Source organism: Meles meles, chromosome 4, assembly GCF_922984935.1.
Source record: "Meles meles chromosome 4, mMelMel3.1 paternal haplotype, whole genome shotgun sequence".
In the NCBI taxonomy this organism is placed as follows: domain Eukaryota; kingdom Metazoa; phylum Chordata; class Mammalia; order Carnivora; family Mustelidae; genus Meles; species Meles meles.
Genome location: NC_060069.1, coordinates 61,129,918 through 61,149,797, shown reverse-complemented (window position 1 = coordinate 61,149,797; position 19,880 = coordinate 61,129,918).

Genomic DNA, 19,880 nt, shown 5'->3' with positions numbered 1-19,880 from the left:
GCAGCAGGAATAATGAAAATCACCTCAGAGAAGGAAAAGGAGGGATGTCTGGGTGGTTCAGTGGGTTAAAAGCTCTGCTTTTGGCTCAGGTCATGATCTCAGGGTCCTGGGATTGAGCCCTGCATCGGGCTCTCTGCTCAGCGTGAACTTGCTCTCCCTCCTCTCTCTCTGCCTACTTGTAATCTCTGTTTGTCAAATAAATAATAAATAAAATCTTAAAAAAAAAGATAGAGAGAAGGAAAAGGAAAGCAAATGGGAGAGCAGGAGGGGCAAAGAGGGAAGAGAAAAAAGGTATACAGATGAAACACCTATTGATTTAGAATGGCTGGAAATAGCTATTTTGGTTAACAGAAAGCTACCCCTCATTCTTGGTATAAAAAAGAAGAAAGATTCTTACAAATATATAACACTAAAACTGAGCATAATCAAATTTACTTTATATGATGGTCAAAGTCTCATGGTTTTAAATTATTTTCTGAATCTTTAAGAAAAATCTGGTCCTGTCGAGTCTGAATAGATAGATTTTACTATATCTGTCGTGTACCAAGGACAATTATTTCTGATGCCATTTGTGGTCATGAATTACCATGCTCTGCTCTACTGATTCCGATTTATTACTTTAACAGAAAAGAGAAAACATTTCAGTGAAAGAGGAAGCAGGGAAATTCCAATGGATCAGTCACACAGTACTAACCTGTTTTGGGATGGAGAAAACGCTGTTGTTGACAAATCTTTTCCTTTTTCTTGACACAAATTAGGTAACTCCCTGACTTACTATCTCTTCATGAAATTGGTGGGGGTGTGATAAAGGTCTCTGCAGTACAGAAAGGTATTCATGACAAAGAGTGGTGATAGGAAAAAATGCCCCTTTCTCACAATAGATGGAATAACTCACGATGCACATAATGTGTACCTATGTATTTCGTTGTTGTAAATCCTGGTGTCCCCAATGAGCTGAAGTCTGGTTCTTCATCAGATTCATGAGCCCAGCCTTCTGATGAATCAAAAGTATCAAATCAGAGCAAAGCTTCTGCCCTTTATATGTGGGAATTAGTAGGAGGAGCTCAATGGGTCTGTATTAAAACCACCACCTTAATTTTTTTTAAACAATTGTATTTATTTATTTGAAAAAGAGAGAGAGAGAGGAAACAAGTGGGGGAGGGGCCGAGGGAGGGGAGAAGCAGCCTCCTCGCTGAGCAGGGAGCCCGATGTGGGGCTTGATCCTGGGACCCTGCGATCTTGACCTGAGCCACCCAGGTGCCCTAAGCCACCACTTTAAAGAAACTGTTTCTTCCGCTCAAAAATAATTTTGGAATTCTGATGTATATTAATGTAAGACTCAAAGGGACTTTTTATTTCTGCATTTCCTGAAAGATGTCCCAGATAGATGGATGGTAAACTTACTTTTGATTATTTAGAAATATACATTCAACATTCATTCAGAAATATTTATTGATATCCAGTTTTGATAATTATGATGATATGCTATAACATTAGGGGAAGGCATGTAGAGGGAATGAAAAATTAAAAGAAAATCCTGTATTGAACTCCTACTATTTGCCAGGAACTGACAGGCACTTGGTACACAGTGGCAATGAAGCAGGCAGAAGTCATTATTTCTTCCTCTTCTCAGTTACAAAAATTATCATTTAATCATAAAGAAGTCTTCTTCACTGCCATTAAAGCCCATGTGTGTCTCAACTTTTCTAGAAAACCTTGATTTTATTATTTACTGAACACTTCCACCACGTTAAGCACTTTCTAGGTGTTTTCCATATTTCATCACTTTCTTCTTCACACCTGTAAAATAAATGTTGGTACCCACAATTCACAGATGAAGAAACTGAGGTGAGAATAAGTGAAATGAGCTGCCCCATAACATAGAGTTGCTGAACTGGGGCTTTCACTTGGGTTTGTGTAAATGCGTTGGTGTCCTCATCCTACCTCCCAGCCCTCCACTGATAAGCATCACTGTCATGCTTTCAGACTTAAATTTTCTCTCAGGATAAGGCCCACCACATCCCTTTCCTCATAGCTCAATTCTTTTCTTCCCTTTTTCCCCCCCTAAATAATTAGCATACAGTGTTATATGAGTTTCAGGTATGCAGCATAATGATTTAACAATTCTCTACATTAGTGCTCACCACAGTAAGTGTAGTCAGCCTCCGTCACTGAATATCATCACAGTCTTATTTTTTTTTTTTTAAAGATTTTATTTATTTATTTGACAGAGAGAGATCACAAGTTGGTAGAGACGCAGGCAGAGAGAGAGGCAGAGAGAGAGGAGGAAGCAGGCTCCCCGCGGAGCAGAGAGCCCGATGCGGGGCTCGATCCCAGGACCCTGAGATCATGACCTGAGCCGAAGGCAGCGGCTTAATCCACTGAGCCACCCAGGCGCCCCATCACAGTCTTATTGACGATATTCCTTATGCTATTCTTTTCACCTCGGAGATTTGTGTTGTAATCAGAAGTTAATACTCTTTAATCCCCTTGATCTATTTCACCCACTAGCCCCCCACCTTCCCTCTGAGACCAACTGGTGTGTCCTCTGTGTTTAAGGGTCTGTTGGTTTGTTTGTCCCTTTATTTGTTCCTTTGTTTTGTTTCTTAAATTCTGTGAGTGAAATCATCTGCTATTTGTCTTTCTCTGACTGACTTATTTCTCTTAGCGTAATACTCTCTAGCTCCATCCACGTTACAAATGGCAAGATCTCATTCGTTCTTATGGCTGAGTAATATTCCAATGTGTCTGTATACAGCACTTCTTTATCCATTCATCTATGGGTGGATGCTTGGGTTACTTCTGTATCTTGGCTATTGTATATAGTGCTGCAATAAACGTAAGAATATAACTTGTTGAATTATATCAGTCTTGGTTTTATTTATTTATTTTTGGTTTTGTCATCGTTGTTGTTTTATGTGAATACATAATACATTATGTTTTATGTGAATACCCAGTAGTAGAATTACTGGATCGTATGGTAGTTCTATTTATAATTTTTGGTGGAACCTCCATACTGTTTCCCAAAGTGGCTGTACCGGTTTGCATTTCCACCAATAGTGCATGAGGGTTCATTTTTCTTCACATCCTACTGCCCTCCAAATTATTATACTGTAACAACTCAATGAAAGGTTTTATAGTCTGGGCAGAACGAGGGGCCACCGTGGTAAAATCTGACTTCAGTGATCCCTATAAAAATTTTGCAGGTTAATTTTACATCTGAGGAACAGAACGTGTAGTTACTATATTGGACATTTTTTACGGTTTTTGATATCCAGTGTCCGTTTCGAAAGAACTTAATTATAACTGCCACGAACAATGAATGAAGTGGCCAGAATCATTGCTTCTTTGACAGAACCAGAGCTTATTACTTTACTTTTTTCTGTATTAACCGTACATGTCAGTCATGTCTAAGGTTGGTTTCCCAAATTAGGGACTTTGAATTTGAATTTCTGGGAGACTACATAGATCCTGGACATGAGAAAATGATTTTGCTGGAGTAGAGGAATCAGGTCGCTCTTCTGGAATCAGTCTTTAGCTGTACAATTTAAACGTGGAGACCCTGATTAAGCAATAAAAGAAAAATGCACGCTAAGAGGAAAGGCTATTCTTTTCCAGTTAGGAGAAAAGAACGTCGAGGTATAATGTATGGTAAGGCTTTATGCAAGGCATTTGATACTAGTCTATTGGATGAGCTTAGTGAGCATAATAATCAACTAATGTATGTTATTAAAGATCAAATCTAAAATATATTTTAGGTAAAAATAGGTAAGACCAAGTGAATTTTGTTTTGCATGGAACATGTTAACATCATTGTGCCTGGCCATTTTGTTTTCAATGGAGAAGTTATAGTACAATAAACATTTCAAATCCTTACGGATTTTAAAGGGAAAATTAATCCCTATGCTGTAAATTTGATTTGTACTTAAATCATTGCAAGGTTGTATGGTACAGACTACTTGATGTCTAAAGAAGCTTCTAGGTTTTGTTTTTTTTTTTTTTAAAAACAATCATTTCTGTCAGTTTTTACTAAGAGTAAAATGACTTAGGATCCAGAAGGCTTTACAAGGTAGAGCCAAGCTGTTCAACCAGGTTCTACATCTGGTGTCATACACCCTTTCATTTTTATCAGGACGCATCTCTGAAAATAAAAATGAAAACTGATGATATTAAAAACATGGATGTACAAAGGCAGTGAATGAGTCAGTTTCTAAAGCCAATATTTTCATCATGTCATCACTTAGTAATAAAAACAGTGCATCTCCTCATTCTGTCTCTTACTTTCCCAGAGAAAGATTCTACTTGTGAAATGGCTGGTTGAGCTCAGTTTAATACAAACAGGAAACTATGGCCCTGCTGCTCAAGGAGACTTATACCTGGCAGGGGAGACAGATGAGGGCCAACACATAATGAGTAAGTACAGGATGTCCTGAAGTGTTGTTTTAGAGCTTCGAAATATGCTGGGATATGGACGGGGAAGGGATGAATGTGGTAGAGAACAGATTGGGGAAAGTTTGATGGAGAAGGAGAGAGCATGAAGATCTTACCAACTTCAACACCTTAGCTAAAACAATGGCACGCATGGTTTTACTGTTTACCAAGGGAACCAGGAACACGAAATAGTATGGACTGTAAGTTTGGGCTTCTCCTGCCTGTTCTTTTCTCAGCAACCCCGCCCCCCAATAAGTCTCCCTGCTGGGGCATGGATTAGGAAGGTTCTTGGTCATTCTTAATTCCAACATTCCTTTGGAATTAACCTGTCTGAACTCATTAATCCAGAGTAGGTTAACCTCTGGATAGGCCATTAAAACCATCTTTACAGTATTTTAGTTCAACTTTTATTTCGTCATAGCAGTCAACACTTTGCTTAAAGTGAGGCCCAGGATACCTGCCCTTTATATGTGTTTAATATGCAGTCTGACCAATAAACCAAAGACAGAGGGGGGAGGTGCTGAGAGGAAAACAAGGAGAGATAACTAGATTAAACAACAACAACAATAATGAAACAACTGAGAAAGTGGGAAAGCAAGAAAAAAAAGATGAGTTGACTGAAAAAGCATGTATTTATTGAAAAAGGAGTTGGGAGACCTAAATCTCACACTATATTAGCTGAGCTCCGTTTCCCAGGTTCCCATTGATGGGCAGCTCTCCATGCTCAAGAAGAACCCAGTATTTAAATATTTTACTTTTACACCTGATCTGATCCTGAATGCAAGACAACTAACTACTTCACTAGGGACCCAGTCAGAGGATAATCGCTTTTGACACTGGAGGAAAATCTAGCCCTTTCTTAAAGGATTTTCAAGTGAAATCTTGCATAAGATTTATTCCAATTTTTGTCTTGAGAGCCGACTCTAGAATCCAGTCCTCAGTGAAATGCAATTCTGCTCCACTGACATGCCTGTCTAGACCGTGAGCACTTCAAAGGCAGAGACGGAGCCTGGTGAGGGGTCGTTTTGTGTTCTGTGCTCCTAGCTGGAGAAGTGCCTGAGAAACACTGGCTAAGGATGATAACAAAATCATTCTTTCTCCAGCTTCAGAAGAGCTCTTCCCCCACCCACTCTCCTCTTCGTCTTATGATACATGTTGACCCAAATTACCTTCTGCTGGTTCATTGTATCCTGAGCTCTCTGAGTGGGCATTCTGCTGTCTTTAGACTCATGCATGGGAAATGGGTAACCCCGGTCATTCCGGGTCTTCGGTTTGTGCGGCCGGATATGCTGCTTGCTTTGACCACTCCTCCTGCTCCTCTCTGGTTTGATTCCAGGGAAGGCTGAGTGGCTCTAGAAAAAGTATGGTCCACAGCCTTTCCTTCCAAACCGCTTGAGGGGCAAGATGAGCAACAAGGCAGGAGGGTACATTTGGAAGGACTGTGGGGTCTCTACGCTGAGCCCTTCCTTGATCTCCCCTGAAACAGTTCTGTGGTCTGGGGCATGGAAAAGGTTAACTGGCTTCCTCCTCCCTCCCCCTTTCCTGTGAGGCGCTGTTGCTGTGGGTGCAGGCTCAGCCTGGGAGAGCTTATGTGCTCTTGCTTAATTGTTTGGAAGCTAAAAACAGACCTGGAACAGCGAGAAGCAAATTGTTTCCTGGGTGCACCGTTCAGTGGAGCACTGCTTAAATCACTCCAGGCCTTCCCCCAATTGTTTCTGAAATAAGGTGGGACTGAAGTAACTAAGGAAATAAAGGAAATCACAGAAAATCAAGAGCAGAGAAAACTGCTTCTCACAATTCAAATTACTGTCAGGCAGCTCATTTACTAAATATGCCAGGCAGCCATTCCCTTTGCAGCCTTCTTCCTTCCTTACCAGCACAGCCCCTGGGCTGTGGGGTGTGGGGCACATGGTACCAGGATTTCATAGAGGTGATTCTGGCTCAGGCAGGTTTGTAGAGCCTCACCCCTCTGGGGCCTCCCATTCCCCTGCTCACAGGCCACCAAGATCACCCCAAGCCTGGGGCAGTCACCGGGACTCAGCGAGGGGGGAAAACAAACATCCACCCTTGATTGTCTAGAGTTCCCATTGTAGGAAGCTGTTTGGCCTACCAGCATCTCTCAGAGATTATTTTAAAAGACCAGCGTGACCTGGAAGATTCCAGCTACGGTATTAATGGCAGTCTAAGTAGATCCCATGTTTGAGAACTGTGCTTCGTATATAATGTACCTTGATGGCAGTGGCTCAAGCTGTCAGATCCCATAAAAGCCAGAAAAAGAACAGCAGAATGCTTATTGCCTGAGCAGTTTTGAAATAGGAAATGCTTCTGGCATAAAAGGAGCTAAAATTTATGCTAATCATCAAAATCATCCCAAATCTGAGTTATTAAAACCAATATTATATTTTTAAAAAGCCACAAGAACCCAGATAACAGATTTTAAGAAGACTAGGTGATTCTAATTGACATTAATAAGAGCAGTTTAGCTACGAGTTAGCAGTTAGCATGGTGGTAAGGGGCCAGAGCCGCTCACTTCCTCTCTGTCCTTTTTATATGATGTTTGGGGATAAAATCATTTTTTACATGGAGAAAAACAGCAGGTTCAGTGTGTGGAAAATTGAGATGATGTTCATGAATATATAAAAAAATATACCAGTGTTTCTTTTCATTGGAAAGCATAATTTCCATAAGAGATGAAACAGAAGCTTTGGGTTCTGTCTGGTATTAGCTTTTGATGAAATTTTTCATTAATTTGGTCTTTTATTTTTTGTATTGGTTTTCATGTGTCTGTAAGAAACCACTACCAGATGAATAATATTATACTAATACCTAGCACCTGGTCTCATGCATGTTTATCATGCAGGGTAACAAACCCAGACATATAGGAACTCTATAGAACAAAATAAAAGGGGCAAACTGCAGACCCCAGTATACCAACAAAGCAGTAAGGGGCATTCTGATTTGGTTTTAAATATAATTTCTATTTAGTAGTGCCCGACTGTATCTTTTGGAAGAACTTGCAACTCTTTATCTCAGAGTCAGAAGTTCAAGCCCCACAATGGGTGTAGTGATTAAACAAACAAATAATAAATAAATAAATAAATAACTTAAAAAAAACCCCACCCTATATATTCTGTTTAAACAGGTAAGAATCCTTGGGGCACCTGGGTGGCTCTGGGTTAAGCCACTGCCTTTGGCTCAGGTCATGATCCCAGTGTCCTGGGATCAAGTCCCATATAGGGCTCTCTGCTCAGCGGGAAGCCTGCTTCCTCCTCTCTCTCTCTGCCTTCCTCTCTGCCTACTTGTGATCTCTGTGTCTGTCAAATAAATAAATAAATAAAATCTTTTTAAAAAAAATAAACAGATAAGAATCCCCTCACAACTTAGAAGACCTTTCTAGGAAGTGTTTTTGTTTTTTGTGGGGAGAATTTCAGCAGATAAAATGGAGAAGGGATGTGGCCAAAAGGAAAATGTATATATATCCTTTTCTTCTGCCGCCTGTATAGTATTCCTCATATGTGTTTTTTTCTTAGATGTCAGGAATAAGGATGTACAAGTATGCCCAGTGCTAATCTGCTGCTCTACTTGCTAGAGTCAACATAAGATGAAGAAGGGATAACAAAAAACCATTATGAAGAGAAAAATCATTCTGACCGCCCCCCCCCCCCCCCGCCCAAAATCAGACCTTGAAATCTGGCGGAAAGACAGGGTACTGTGAAAAATTATATAGAATTCTTTTTTTTTTAAGATTTTATTTATTTATTTATTAGAGAGAGAGAGAAACAGAGAGTGTGATCAGGGGGAGGGGTAGAGGGACCGGGAGAGGGAGGGGGAAAGACTCTCAAGCACACTCTGCTGTGAGCTTGGAGTGGGACGAGGGGCTTGATCCCTCAACCCTGAGATCATGACCTGAACTGAAACCAAGAGTCTGAGGCTTAACCAGCTGAGCCACCCAGGCACCCCTCCACTGAATTCTTGAATGCTAACAACATCAAAGAATAATTTTCAAAAAGTTAAAACATGAATTTCATACAAATACAGAATGAACACATGTCAGACATTATCTGACTCATTTATTAATGAGGAAGTCTGTAAATGATAAAGCTCGCTCAAAGAACATTTGGGGAGCAGTGTGTTTGTAGGTAATTTAATAAAAGAAAGATTGTTGCAGTAGTACAATCCAACAGTACAATAAACTATAATATTTGGGGTTCTTTTTTTCATCTGGACAGAAAATGCTATGTGTGAGTCACAGGTCTATAAGATAACATGTAAGTTCACAGACCCTGAGCCTTTAATCTGTATTTTAAAGAGAAAAGTCAAGTGATGGTGGATTGTTTTAGAAAATTAAGTAATCCTTGAGCAGGCCTGTTCAACACTATTTCCGCATGACATTGAAACAATGTACACTCATCCTTTTGTTCTTGTTTACAAGTTATAGCTAACTTTTCTCAACAAATGACATAAGGAATCCTGAATTTACCACCTAATCATCTGCTACATTTTTTTTGACAGCATGATGCTTGGTAAAAATGAAATTTTAATCAAGTCTCTGTCAACTTTTTGTCACTTCCTTGATTCTCTCAATATTGGTAGTTGGAGTTTGTGTACTTAGCCGCTTATGAATTAGGCTCACTGATTGTTTCACTTCTCAGCCGCCCAGCTTGTTGAGTGGGAAAAATGTCAGTGACAGGGAGAACCTGTTCTATCCATGACATGCAAGGGTATTGTGATGTTAGCTACACCAACTCCCCTCAATTTCCATTACACACACACACACACACACACACACACACACACACACCCCAGAATACACCCAATGGGAGTGATGAGTGTAGACAACTTAATGAGGAACAGGAAGATGCAATACTCCAGAGGAAGCTAATCTTCCTTTGGGTTTCTTAATTAGCTAAGCAATAGAACTACAGACTCTTTACATTGGTCTGGACCTTAGAGGTTAACTATTCCCATTTCTCTCTCAAAGCGGAAGTCTACAGAATAGTCTGTGATCTTTGCGAAATGCAAATTTAATCATTGTCACTCTTATGTTAACATCAGTCAGTGGCTCTCCATTGCCCTCAAGATAAAGTCCAGATTCCCTAATGCCTTATAAGATCTGGCCCCTCTTATCTCTCTCCAGCCTCAAACCTCCTCACTCTTCTTTTTTCTTTTGCTCTGTGGGTTTGGTTTAGTGTTTCTAATGTGTCCTGTTCCCATTACCTTCCACCATACGCTGTGTCTTCTCTTCATAGTCCTCAGGGCTGGTTGAAAGCAGATCGTATGAACTCTACCCATAAGTCCTTTTTTTTTTTTTTTTGCCCCTTGGTGTGGTATTCAATATCTTTTATCCTTAAGCTGGAACTCTGTGACAACCTGGAAGGAGGCTGGCAGATCAGGCAATTATGGGAATGACAGAAATGTAACACCCTGAAATTCTGGTCCGTATCTGACAAAGTCACTCATGATATCTGTGAGAAAAATGTGGAGCGATGCAGGTTTCATAGTGCTGAGTAAGATTTGTAACTGGTTGAACACAAAACCCCAAAGGGGCATGAATGAGAGGTCAGGAACATGCTTGAGGGAAGCCTTCTCACTGCTTTTTGTAGGCAATTATTTCCACAAATGTTTTGGAGGCAGACTTCAATGACAGGCTGATGAAATTTTCAAGTGGATTCAAGTTAGAGAAAGTTAATATTTTAGATGTAGATGAATTGAAAAAATGCTCTTGACATATTAAAATAATAGTTTATATCTAACAGACAAATTTTAAGTGGATGATCATCATGAAACAACACAATGATAGGAAAGGGTGAGAATGATTTGGAACACATTTTTGGTAAGTCACATGAGTCCCCATAGTGACACGATTTCCAGAAAAAAGTCGTCCCTTGGCAGAATTGGTGAAAGCATTAGTATTTGTATCAATGAAGGGTTTAGTATCTTTTTTTTTTTTTTTTTTTTTCCTGACTTGCTTAATTCAGAGCTGGGAATCTGTTTAGATTCAGGTATTATATTTCTGGATGCTGGCAAACCAGGATGTATCCAAAAGGATATATACATAAGATAGGTGACTGAGATTTGTGTTTGGAGGGTTGGTGGAAGACATCTGCATTATTTAGCTTAGAATCAAGAATGTGAATATAGTAACTGTTTTCAAATACTTGGAGGCTAGTACATGGATGAAAGATTTATTTTATTTGGTGTGGCTCCACAGACAGAACTAGGAGCTTTGAGGGAAAGTAGTAGTTAGGAAAAGCAGCTTAAAATAGCTCCCTTCTGATGGAGAAAGTGTCACAAAACCAAGCGCCCTCAGGAAGCTGTGAGTTCCTTGTCACTGACAAGATTCAGAAGAGGCTAGACCTCCAGGGACTTGGTGGAAATGTAGAAGGCACTAATATTAGGGAGAGGATGTTGGACTATCACTCCTTTATGTTCTTTCAACTTAAACATAATTGTGTCTTTATTAAGACCCATATTTTACATGGCACATGCACTTAAATATGTCTAAGGAGCAACTTTCTCAGTAGCTTCTTATGTAACTGGTGTGGTGTAATGGGAAAAGCCCAGGTTCTGAGAACAAATCGGCATGGCACCATCTGGCTGTCTCATCTCGGGCAAATCATTTAATTTCTCTGAATCCCTGTTTTGCAAACTGAAATAGGACTAATATTCATTTATAGTTGAGATAAAGCAACAGGAAAACATAAATCTACATTAAACCTATAAGTAATATTGTGGAATAAGCTAAGTGAACATGACTGGACAATGAGGGTCACAAGAAGTCCGATGAAGGCTGGATCACTGTGAACTGGAAAATAATAGTTAACTATTCACAGTTTTTGCTATGTGCCAGGTACTGTTCAAAGAACTTGCATTCATGAGCTCATTTTATCCTTGCCAGAACCCTATGAGAAAAGCTACCCATAGAGGAGTAAGTGACTTCCAAGAGGCAATGGCAGTTGCCAAGCCAGGAAATGAACCCAGGTGGTTCTTCACTGCCTATGAAGAAGGCATCACGGGTGGGCCGTGTTGGACCCATGGTGGGGTTGCTGTCAAGGCCAAAACCAATCCTACAGGGAGTTCTGGAGCTGGCATGGCCCTTCAGAGTTGTCCCAAATTTGGGCAAGGGGATTAGACTTTTGTATCTCCACATGAACCCAAGGTTACCCCCAGGGGCCACCAATAGCTGAGGACTAACAGGTACTGGAGGACCCAAATCCTGGTGATGTAAGCAGCTAGGAGGGTACAAAACCAATCTCTCCCAATGTTGGGGGCGTGGGTGCATGAGTGAAGAGGAGGTCTACACAAATAGTCCACTGCCCCTGGCATAGACCAGGCAGGGTGATGACGACTCTTATTTACAGAGGCTGTCAGGTGTGGCAGGCCATTCTAAGTGCCTTAATCACACTGACTGATTTAATCCATGTAATACTCCTGTGAGGAAGAGGTTTTTACTTACCTTTTAAGGTGAAGAATGGAAACACAAAGAGATTTAATAACAGGGGCAAGATCACTCAGCCATTAACTGGCAAATGGAGCTTTTTTTTTTTTTCCTTAAACACTTTTTAAGAAATTTGTATCTGACAAACTCTGCTCTTTGTGGTGTACATTTATGTGAATTTTTTAAAAAGGCAGGTAGATACAGAGCAGTTCCTTTATGTGCCAGAGCCCCTTTCTAGTCAACCCCTGCTGCTGCTCCCAGATCCACTGACCACTGATCTCTTTTTGGTCCTATGATTTCCCTCAGGAAGGTCATATAAGTGAAAGCATACAGCGTGCAGTTTTTGAGCTTGCCTTCTTTCACTTATCATAATTAGTGCACCTGAGCTTCATACAGGCTGCTGTGTGAATTGATGCAGAGCTGGAATTGGAACAAGGGCTCCGTGATGCCAGCATCCATGCACTGGGACCACTGTGATTACAGACTCTCTTGGTCAAGACTGGACGGGGTAGACATGGGCTATTGCCTTTCTGGGTCCTTGGCTATGACTGAGTTTGTAACATCCCTTAGTAACTCTATTAGAAATTGCTATGGCTTATTCATTTGTCACCAATGAAGGATTTATGTAATATGTATCCTCTGCCCCAGAATGATCTCCCTGCCTCTTAGCTACTTCTGTGACTTCTTTGGGAGGAGGGGCAGAATGTACCTTCTTTGGAACTCTTAGCTGTTTTCCATGTACCAGCCCGTGGAAGCCATGACTCTGGGCACCGCTGTGGGGCTCTGCTACCTCTATTCTTCTTCAGCCCTTTTAACGTACATCTTGGCATCACGTGGGGCACAGGGCTCTCCCGTGAGCTATGGAAGCACATTGTGGGAGGGCAGGAAATCTCAGAGCCTCTTCTGCTCTGAGATCCCCCTCTCTCACTTGTTACTTCTGGTGTGGACACAGCTGTGGTCTTTTGGCTTCCATCCAGAGAAGGGACAGTGTGCCAGGCCACTCTTTAGGTCCTCACAGCATGCAAGACCTTCAGACATATCTCTTATCCAAGTGGTGGGAAAAGTGCTCCAGTTCTCACTTAGAGGTTTCCTGCTCTGGGAGTGCTTTGTTCTGACTCTTTTAGGATTTGGCCTTTGATAAAGCCAAATCTCTAGAATCTCCAAAAACACTTCACTTCCTACCCCAAGGATCTGTGTCTGCTAATGTCATGAATCCGTTTTGGAAATAGCCAAAAAATGTACTTTATTTCCCTTAGCTCCAGTTCTACTTAATCCCTGTAGACTGCAAGGGGAAATAGGACTGGAAAAAGGGAAAAATGCATTGCTATTATTTTGGGCAGCAGAGGACGTGGTAAGGTTAGCCCTGGAATTGGGGTGGAGGTGGGTGGAGTGGGGGCTGTTGTGGCTTGTGGAACTTGACACACATCCCCCTGTGTCATGATACAGACTTGACTCTCCCTGAGGACCTCACTTTCTATCAGTGTGTACCAGTGTCTTTCATTATGTGATATATATTTTTTAAAGCTTTTGTTTATTTATTTGAGAGAGAGAGAGAGAGAGCACAAGGAGGGAGAGAGAGCAGAGGCAGAAGCAGACTCCCTCCTGAGCAGGAAGCCCAACATGGGGCTCAATCCCAGGATCCTGGGATCATGACCTGAATGTCGTGACAGCAAACGCTTAACGGGCTGAGCCACCCAGGTACCCCACGTGATATGTTCTTAAATATGTCACCAAGAAAGAAGTTGACTAAGGGTGGTCATTGCCTGTACTTTAGGTTGCTCATTCTTTGCCTTTACCCTTAGTGAATATCAGGACCAAGTCTTCCTCGCTCAGTGTTTTGTCTTCCAAACCTAGCATAGTGAGTGACATGGTAGGCGCTCCAGAAATATTTATCGTGTGAATATTTGTGCATGGTAAGAATGACAGCTAAGATTGGCTTTGGGTTAAAAAAAAAATTATATCCAACATAGTAGAGGTAGTAATGCTCTTGTAATTCGGAAGAAAGGGCAATGCTGGTTTGGGAAAAGGAAAAGAGTTTTTCCTGAGATAGGCTCATGTTTTTATATTCAGGAGGACCCAGAGAGTATTAAATGGTTTTTCCTCGGGGGCTGGAGAGTTTCTAGTGTGATGGCTAGAACTATGGTGCAGCCTTATCTTCTCAGCCCTTCTGCCACAGGATACAAAGTCCTGGAGGTTCTAGGGTCCTGAGCAGAATCTTTTGAGCTAGCATCAGCCCTGTTCATCTGCTGTCAGGATGCTCTATGGAGCTTTGTAGAACAGCATTCCTCAGGCCAACAACCAGCTTCCACAGGGGAGTCTCCCTTACGGAGGTCCAGACACCCCAGCCGGTGTCACCTAAAGTCACTCATGGAGAGAGGCACAGAAGAGGAAACAATTCCAGATAAGGACTTGTTTCCCTCAAATAGGGAGTTTGTTTCTCTCATTGATTTCCCCATTTATTTTCTGTTCTTTTAAAAGCAGTAATAACCATGGAGCTGAAGTGTCTGTCTGGTCCATTTCAAATTAGTTACATGACATTTAGACCCCTTTCTACAACAGAGGAATAAGGAAAAATTCAGAGCAAATTATTTTAAATGCTTTAGTACTCTGTCTTATGTTGTCTGTCTCCTTCATTTTTGGAATGACTTATTGGCTATAGTATCTTAACAATTCCATGTCAGATTTTATGGTTTTCTTACAAAAAGACATCTTTTGTAATGAATTTTCCACTCAGGAAATAATAGGGCATAAGTCACTGGTCAGTGCCAAATGGAGCACAAAATCAGCCTATTTTTTTACAGGTTTTACCTACTTGAGATATTTAAATATACTTTTTAAAATTTTTGATTACATAAGCAAAGCTATTTTGCAATCTGTTATTTTTATTTATTTATTTCAACAACAAAGTTGTTGAAACTAATCCTTTTCTTTCTGTTTATGATTGTGTGGGAAAAATGTGTCACTCCTTAAGATTGTTGGAACTTAAAATGTTAGCTTGAAACTGCATATTGATGAGTTGCAATATTTTGGCCAAAACCTTTCTAAGTATTAAGCAACCAAAAATTAAAGAAAGTACAGCTAAAAAGATTTCCTTATTGTAATAAAATGTGGATGTGAGGTTAATAATATCCTAATTTGGAGCTTAATTGATAGAAAGTACAAATTTAAACCTTCTCAAAAATATTTATTGTAGGGGCGCCTGGGTGGCTCAGTGGGTTAAAGCCTCTGCCTTCGGCTCAGGTCATGATCCCAGGGTCCTGGGATCGAGCCCCGCATCGGGCTCTCTGCTGCACGGGGAGCCTGCTTCCTCCTCTCTCTCTGCCTGCCTCTCTGCTTACTTGTGATTTCTCTCTGTCAAATAAATAAAATATTTAAAAAAAATATTTATTGTACACTTATCATGAGCAAGGCTAAGCTCTGTAGAGAATAAATCGATGAATCAGATCCATTTCTTGCCCTCAATGTACAATTTAAAGGGAGATAAGGCAAAAAGCAGCTCTAATCGAAAGCTAGTTTGGAAGTGACAGATACAGGCTAAGGAATTTGGAAAAAGCATGTATTACTTCTCCCAAAAGATGAAAGAACGATCTGAGAGGTATTGGTGGCTTTTGAGTTATTTCTGGAAGGATGATCTACAAAGGGAAAAAAGGGAAATCCTTCTAGGTAGAACAGTATATATACATAATTTGTAAACATAGGGATGTAGGTATCCCTTTGAATTTGTATTTTTATTTTTGGGGGGTAAATACCCAGTAGTGTGATTACTGGATTGTAGGGTAGTTCTATTTTTAGTTTTTTGAGGAACCTCCATACTGTTTCCCACAGTGGCTGCACCAGTTTACATTCCCAACCAACAGTGTACAAGGGGTCCTTTTTCTCCACATTCTCACCAACACTTGTATCATTGATTTTAGCCATTCTGACGGGGGTGAAGTGATATCTCATTACAGTTTGATTTGCATTTCCCTGATGATAAGTGATGATGAGCATTTTTTCATGTGTCCGTTGGCCATCTGGATGTCTTCTTTGGGAAAATGACTGTTCATATCATCTGTTCATTTTTAAATTGGATTATTTGGTTTTTGGGTGTTGATTTAAATAAGTTCTTAATATATTTGGATACTAACCCTTGGATAAAGAAGATGTGGCCTAGACACACAATGAAATATTATTCAGCCATAAAAAGAATGAAATCTTGCCATTTGCAATGACATGGATGGAAATAAAAAGAGTACGATGCTAAGCAAAACAAGTCAGTCAGGCAAAGACCAGTACCATATGTTTTCACTCTTATGTGGAATTTAAGAAATTAAAAAAAAAAAAAAAAAAGCAAGGAGAAAAAAGAGAAACCAAGAAACTGATTCTTAGGTATAGAGAACAAATAGGTAATTACCAGAGGGGAGGTGGGTGGGGTGTGGGGTGTAGTAGGTAGAGATTAAGGAGTACCCTTATCAGTTGAACACTGAGTAACATATGGAATTGTTGAATCACTCTATTGTACACTTGAAACTAATATAACATTGTATCTTTTTAAAAAATTAAAAAAAAAACCATATATATATATATATATATATATATATATATATATATATATATAGTATTATTAGCCCCAGGGGTACAGTCTGTGAATCGCCAGGTTTACACACTTCACAGCACTCACCATAGCACATACCCTCCCCAATGTCCATAACCCCATCACCTTCTCCCTATCCCCCTCCCCCTGGCCACCTTCAGTTTGTTTTGTGAGATTAAGAGTTTCTTATGGTTTGTCTCACTCCCGATCCCATCTTGTTTCATTTATTCTTTTCCTACTCCCCAACCCCCCCAACGTTGCATCTCCACTTCCTTGTATCAGGGAGATCATATGATAGTTGTCTTTCTCCAATTGACTTATTTCGCTAAGCATGATACCCTCTAGTTCCATCCATGTCATCGCAAATGGCAAGATTTCATTTCTTTTGATAGCTGCATAGTATTCCATTGTATATATATATACCACATCGTCTTTATCCATTCATCTATTGATGAACATCTAGGTTCTTTCCATATAACATTGTTTCTTAACTCTACTGGAATTTAAAATAACCCCCAAATATATGTAATTTAGAAATGATTTATACTTCATTTATTTATGGAGTAAAAGAACATTTTTAGGCTTGGCCTAGGGACTCAGCCAAAGTAAAGTCCATTCTCATCACAAAATCCCCTTGGGTATTTTGTCCTGTTGTGGCCCGAGAGTATTTATGTTTCCTGTTCCTTCTGCCTAGAATACTGTCTTCAGATATCTGCATAGCTTGGCCCCTCACAGCCTTTAGGCATCAGTGAGAGCTGTGACTACACCATTGAAGATTTTAGATGCCACTCCTGTCCTTCTTCCCCACTTTGTGTCCACCATCTAATTGTCATATACTATATATTATTATTTATTTTGTCTGTTGCCCTTCATTAGAACACATGCTCAGAAGAGATTTTTTTTTAATGTTTTGTATCCCCAAATCCTAGAACAGAGCCCAGTGCACAGGGTGCATTAACTAGATATTTGTAATATTGTTGAGCAAAGGAACAAAATATGGAGAAATAAAGTGGTTTCAAATAGTTTACTTTCAAACACAGTTGATCCATGGGGTGTCTGGGTGGCTTAGTTGGTTAAGCATTTGACTCTTGATCACAGCTCAGGTCTTAATCTCAGGGTCTTATGTTCAAGTCCCACACTGGGCTCTGCATTGGGCATGGAGCCTACTTTGGAAAAATAAAATACAGTTGACCCTTGAACAACATGGTGGGTTAGGGGCATCTGTGCCTTGTGCAGTCGAAAATCCACATATAACTTTTGATTCCTCCAAAACTTAGCTAACAGCCTACTGTTGACCAGGAGCATTACTAATAACATAAAGAATTAACACATTTTATATGTTATATGTAATATACTATGTTCTTATAATAAAGTAAGCTAGAGAAAATAAAATATTACAGAAATGACAAGGAAGAGAAAATACATCTACAGTACAGTACCGTATTTATTGAAAACAATCCTTGTATAAGTGGACCCATGAGTTCAAACCTCGCTGTTCAAGGGTCAACTATAATTATTTTAGATCCTAACACAGTTCTAAGCTGCATGTTTTTTCCTGGCAGTGGGCTGGCAGTGGTCATCTTTTGTGTGATGTAAATCAGCATATAATGGCAATTTTGATCACTTGTGTAACCGTGGGCAATCACCTGACTGCTCTGTGCCTCAGTTTCCTCATCTATAAAATAGGACAATAAAGTAGGACAATGAAGTCCCTACCTTGTAGGATTATTAGAAGCATTAACTGAGTTAATATATTTACATGCATCTGGCATGCAGCAATTGCTATATAAGTGTTAACTATAATTATTTACTTTCCTTTTATAGACTTGAGTTTGGGTTCACCATCCAGTGTCTTCAGAGACTTTGAGGGCAGACCAGACCCTTTGGGTTTTTCTTCAGAGTTGGATAATTCTTGTTTTACTACCCTTCCTCTGTGCTCATCTTCTAGCCTCCATACTTTGAGCATCTCATTCTGGTCACCTTTTATAGATGAGCTTTTCTCACCTTAACTTCCTTCTTCTAGCTTTTATGATGATGGTTCTGGGCATGGAGTAGGTGCTCAACCAGCCATCTCTGTTCCTCGTTATCTTAATTGGCTTTGGTATTTCCTCTGGCATTCCTATTCCAAGGCATAATTCATTCCTTCTGTTTTTCACTGCACCACACAGAAGTGTATTATCTGAATTTCATCATTCTGCAATATCCAGTCATTGCCATATCCTGTTCTGTCCCAGTGAAATCCCGTCTATATCTATCATGCAAGTAACAATAAAAGGAGCAACAGAAGTCTTGCTTAAATGTTTCTCATTGACATCTTATCCACTTACATTGATGATGAGAAAATGCCACTCTCTCCTTATTGGATCAATTGCCTTTACCTCCCCACCTGCATTTGCTCCGTTTAGACCTAAGAACCTAATGGAATGTTGACAGTTTCTTTTAGATGTTGGAGTTTCGTTTCTTTTTTTTTTTAAGATTTTATTTATTTATTTGACAGACAGAGATTTCAAGTAGGCAGAGAGGCAGGCAGAGAGAGGAGGAAGCAGGCTCCCTGCTGAGCAGAGAACCCGATGCGGGGCTCGATCCCAGGACCCTGGGATCATGACCTGAGCCGAAGGCAGAGGCTTTAACCCACTGAGCCACCCAGGCGCCCCTGGAGTTTCGTTTCTTGAATATCAGTGTGCCCAGTGGCTCTGAAGCAGCAGTCCACACTTTGTCTCTTTCCTAACCCAGGTCTTTGAGGTCGAGCAGAACAGGTACACAGAAACTTAGCTTCTGGGTCAGGTCCATCTGGTATAGGGAGCTAGATGGATCTCTACGTTTTTCTATCCCCAGAGACAGTGGGGAGCTCAAGGTTGCCACATATAGTTTCTGTCATCAGATTGGTATAGAGAAGCTGCCTCCAGGTGAGAAGTGGTCCCTGGTTAGGTAGCAGAGACTCATTTTGGGCAATTAACAAAATGGAGAAAAAAGTGTTAACCAGACCAATATGTTTTTTTTCCATGGAAGACTTTCCTTTTTTTTTTTTTTTTTAAATATTTAATTTATTTATTTGGCAGAGAGAGATCACAAGTAGGCAGAGAGGCAGGCAGAGAGAGAGGAGGAAGCAGGCTCCCTGAGGAGCAGAGAGCCCGATGCGGGGCTCGATCCCAGGACCCTGAGATCATGACCTGAGCCGAAGGCAGCGGCTTAATCCACTGAGCCACCCAGGCGCCCCCATGGAAGACTTTCCTTTGTGTTCTAATGCATTCTTGGATTCAGCAACCAAATGCAGAAAAGTGAAAAATGGACTGTCTTTTCCCTCATAGACTCTATGTTCACTCCATTGCTGACAGTAAGTTAAAAATACTTGGCTGGTAAGAAAGGTGAGAAATGGATGATTCAGTCCCTCCAAATAAAGAAGCTGCTGCTGAAGCGGAAGGCTGGTCAGATCCAGCA